General features: G+C 38.6%; 1 long non-coding RNA gene across 1 annotated transcript in view; it reads right to left on the bottom strand.

Annotated features, from left to right (window-relative positions):
• Window positions 1-1,787, bottom strand: part of LOC138865009 (uncharacterized) — a 7,757-nt gene extending 5,970 nt beyond the window's left edge. Inside the window, exon 1 of the long non-coding RNA XR_011399267.1 lies at window positions 1,590-1,787. This is a non-coding gene — a long non-coding RNA (uncharacterized lncRNA). The remainder of the gene's footprint in view (window positions 1-1,589) is intronic.
• Window positions 1,788-5,000: the final 3,213 nt, after the last annotated feature.

Below are 5,000 nucleotides of genomic sequence, written 5' to 3'. Positions count from 1 at the left end.
TTAGTGAAGAGATAAAGGGGTAATTATATGCTGGTATATATATGTAAGTATTAATACACACACACACACCACACATGCACACACGCACTCTTACTCACGAGTGCGTTGATGTTTTTGAAGACTCAAAAATGCATGACTATTGTGAAACGTATTTCATGTGACAGTACTTGGTGTAATGCTATGAAAATATAGATTTTTAAGAAAAAATATATTCCTTAAACACACGAAAGGCTAAATTTATCATATTTAATTACAATATCTGCGACAGGTATATTTTATAATTATTTTTTATACTTTTAGCATGGTCAGCGCTATTCTAAATCTACATGCAGTGTAATATGCTGAATACATGTAATATAACAGTAAGGAATTGATAATACGTCAACACACACACACACACACACACACACACACACACACACACACACACACACACACACACACACACACACACACACACACACACACACGTAGATGCACATACAGTTTACTTTTGCATGTGTGTCTATGAAATGACGTGAATGTAAGGTCACACAAGAATAATGAAAATATATAAATGTAAATATTTTTTTTCTATAAGTAGTGATTAAGATTTCCTGCCTTTGTCGACTGTTCTGAGTTCCTAAGATATCAAATGTTTTAAATGTACTACATATGTAAGTGTAACTATTAATCAAATACGCGAATTGATGTTCCCAGAAATTTACTCGATCCGTCCAGCCAGAGCAAGACTTTTGGAAGAAAATATTAATAAACTATAATCATTTTGTGGCATTTTATAACCTTCATTTGTCGAAAGTTACCTGTTTGATTGTGGTATTTAATTCATGTAAAACTGTAGTTTTTATATTCATGTTGATCCATTATCAAATCACTCCCTTTGCTCTTATAAAAAAAAACATTTTCTTTGTCTTTCACAGAAAATGGGAAATTAAATTAAAAGCTGACAACATGGCTTCCTTAAGATCCACGGACTCAATCAAACACTGACAGATAAGTCCTACGGCCCATCTGATCTGTGATGGATGGTTATAATCTTATCTAATCGATGGTGGGCATTCTAAGGCACATGACAATAAGATAAGACACTTCCATCATCTTATCAGATTTCTCGAAGGCGATCATATCTTATCATTTCCTTTATTCGACACATTCATCAAGTATTCTTACTACATTTACCGAAATTTTGGTGCATCACAGACTTTTCTTATGCAGTGTCTTTGGTGGGTTGGTATGACTGTCAACCAAAAACACTTGCACTCTGCTTTCCATTATTTTTCAACCAAGTCACACCAGTCATTTCTAAGATCTGTTTTCACGGAATTCTGATAATTTTCATTCGATCACTGCCAACCTAAATGCATGAGCATTTTCTTATATCTTAATAGCTCAGTTACTAACATTTTAAGGATATATTAAAGTAACAATACCATCCATATATAAAAATGGATGTATGTAGGCCTGTAGTTAACATTCAATATGGGTCATTGCTTAGAAATATAGTTATCTACCACAAACCTCATTAAATAATGGAATGGTGCCAAACGCCCCTTACGCTTCTGAATCAAAACACCCACGCCATATCTTACCTGTGAAGTGTTGGGTATGCCCCGAAATATATACATCTGCCTTATCACAAGCAACGCATGTTCTTCGACATAATGATAACATAAGGATGGGTACACAATCACAAGCATGATAGGATATTAATAGCTCCTTGGTATTAATGATCGCTGTTGCCTGGCACTTAGTCGCACCGTCTCTGAGGAGGAAACGGCCTGATAGCAGCCGGGAATCTCATTATCTCTTTCTACGAAGGTCACGGGTCTGCATGACAGGAATCGTGCTTGCGTCCCCCCCCCCCCATCCCTTTGTATCCCCGCCCGTGTCCTCTATCACATCGCCTATTGTCTATGAATAAATGGTTGTTTACGACTGTATAGTATGTTGCCTGTTTGTGTGTTGTGTTAAATCCACGTCTTTTATGCTTGACTACTGAGGCGTGTCTTCATCTCGCAGGCACTTGCAAACCAGAAATCCTAGAAAATTTAATCTGGTAATGGTACCATTTTCAAAATATTTCCGATGAAAATAAATTTTAGAAATGAGACACCATGATTTACCCAATGGTTCTGGTGTGTCGTATGTCCCCTGATAATGTGCTGTGTTACCTGCATGTCTTTTAATGTTAATTGTTGAGGCGTGTCTTCCCATTAGATTGTTGCGTTGATACGGTCTTTAATAGATCGACGTCTTAGCCCAGACCAGAAATCATTTTTAAGCCCTAGTATAATTTCAAAACTATTTCAGAACAAAATTAACATGTCTCTGACAATGTGGTTTACCAAGAGGTTCCGGTCAGGTGTGTAGGCTGGCTTTCCCAACATGAAATCCGAGATCCTGGGCTTTCTTTCTGTCATTTTTCCATTAATTTATCTGTGTACGTTATAAAGGCCCTATCACACTAGCACATTTTCCGTCGATGAACTCCGTATGAAAATCATGTAAACAAACATGGCGCTATCGGAGGAAGGTCCCGGGAATCACTCGAACATTCTCATACATATTACGTTATTTTAAAGAAATATGATGATGTATATTGTATATACGAATGTTCTAAAATATTAGCTTACGTTTACATTCACCCATCCTATCTAATTTATAAATAGCACAAGATCAAAATGGAAATTAGTCAGACGGAAACGGTCGTAACCGTCTTGGTCTGGGAGGCGTTCCGTTTGCAGACGATCCTTGCGCAAAGCCTCAAATTCAGACGGAACCCCAGAAATTGACGGAAAAAGTGCTTGTGTGATAGGGCCATAGACTACGATCCGGAGCTATTCATAAACATTCAGTGTGGAGTCCCAGACCCACATCCCTAATGTCACATATGCAGACGAACGCGAAACGGAGACAAATTTTAAAAATGGAATAAGAATTTTGTCATCATGAAAACAAAAGAAAAGATGTCAACACAGGAACAGTTTCATTGCGCCCAGCTCTGGATTAACCATTGAGCAGAATGAACACATTCTTAGTACACCAAATGGAAGGACCATCACTGTTTTCTCAGCAAAGCACATCCTTTCTCTGCTACACTCGAACAGCACGTAATGTTGGTCACGCTTTGTGTAGAATAACGTCTGTCATGACAGGATGCAGTATTTTCCTTTCCCATTTCATTCCTTTTGTTCAGAATATTCATGAGAGGCGACAGGTAATGCTACTTCTGTACCAGACTGTAGAGTATTTTTCTTGCGCGTGGAATATTACATTTTTTCATGCGCGGAAAACATCATTTTGTCTACATTTACGTGGACGGATCTGCGGACGGATGGTGAAACAAGTGCGCGGAAAGGTAAAAAAAAAATAATAATAATAAATAAAAATAAATAAATAAATTAAAAATATAAATAAATAAAAAATATAAATAAATAAATAAATATATGAATAAATAAATAAAAAATAAATAAATGAATGAATAAATAAATAAAAATGCGCAACGATGATTTATGAATGCTGGGTTCAGGAAACTGTCAATTGATATATTTTCACTGCCGTATTTTTTTATCTGGGAAAGAAAGGGGAAGTAAGGAAGGTAGCAAGGAAGGAAGGAAGAAAGGGAGGGAGGGAAGAATGAATGTTTGAATGGATGAAGGAAGGGAGTGAAGGAGGGAGGAAAGAAGGAAGGGAGACGTAGTGTGTAAATATAATAGAGTGTGGAGAGAGACAGGGAGATGAGAGATAAGGGAGAGAGAGAGAGAGAGAGAGAGAGAGAGAGAGGAGAGAGGAGAGAGATGAGAGAGAGGGAGGGGAGGAGAGAGAGAGACGAGAGAGGGAGGGAGGGAGGAGAGGAGAGAGAGAGAGAGAGAGAGAGAGAGAGAGAGAGAGAGAGAGAGAGAGAGAGAGAGAGAGAGAGAGAGAGAGAGAGAGAGAGAGAGAGAGAGAGAGAGAGAGAGAGAGAGAGGGAGAGAGAAAGCGCGTGAGTGAATGAGAGAGTTGAATAAAATGCCTCGTTTAAGTATCCGGTCGGTACCAGAATTTACAAACTTACTTTTCCAAGTTCAGTCCCAATCATGATGTCTTTTCGAAGCAATGGAGGGCGTAGGGGCGGCATCTTTGTCAGGAGATAAAGACGTAAGCCTGACATCAACCTTGACTCTATTATACGTTGGAGTATATGTTCAGAATATGCATAATTATATCAGTAGATTTATCATCCCTTTACTTTCATAGGGGAGGGGATCATATTTATAATCACTGTGTAGCGTAATTTTATACATTCTGCAGCCAAATGATTTGGGATTAAGTCACTTTATCCATATTGTTCTCATTGTTATGGTTTGCTGCAATATTGGTACTAACATCAATAATATAACGGTTATTACTGTTACCATTATCATCATTATTACCACGAAAACGAAGACGGGACAAGGAGGAACATTCGAGAAAGACGCGAGAAACAAACAAAAGGAAGAGAGCAGAGTGTGAATAGGATTTATCAGTATCAGTGTCACCCTTACTTACCATCGCCTTCATAATATTAAATACACTTACCCTGAAGTTTTTTCTTATTGAAGGAAGCAGGAGTTTCATTTCAGGAACGTTGGGGAAGGATTTTTTTTTATCAGGATGTTACAGCGAGTTGACTGTCGGCCATTGTTGTATTGTTGGGCAGTTTCGGTAATTGGCGGAGGGAATTCGGTCTTTTCGGGCGCGACATCTGATACGGATGGCGTGTGGTGGGCGGGGTAGGGTAGGGTAGGCAAGGGGGTATCTGGTGAGGGGGAAGGGGGTGGAAGTGTATTGTGTTTGGTCGTTTTCGTTGTTTAATTGTTTGTTTGTTTGTGTGTCTGTGTGCTTGTGTTTGGTCGTTTTCGTTGTGTGTGTATGTGTGTGTGTGTGTGCTTGTGTTTGTTTGTGTGCGTGCTTGTGTGGTGTACGTATGTATGTGTGTGTGTGTGTGTGTGTGTGCGAATGTGCGATTTTTGCATGTGTGT

The sequence above is a fragment of the Penaeus vannamei genome, chromosome 19, assembly GCF_042767895.1.
Source record: "Penaeus vannamei isolate JL-2024 chromosome 19, ASM4276789v1, whole genome shotgun sequence".
In the NCBI taxonomy this organism is placed as follows: domain Eukaryota; kingdom Metazoa; phylum Arthropoda; class Malacostraca; order Decapoda; family Penaeidae; genus Penaeus; species Penaeus vannamei.
This window is presented reverse-complemented; position numbering and strand designations above follow the sequence as displayed.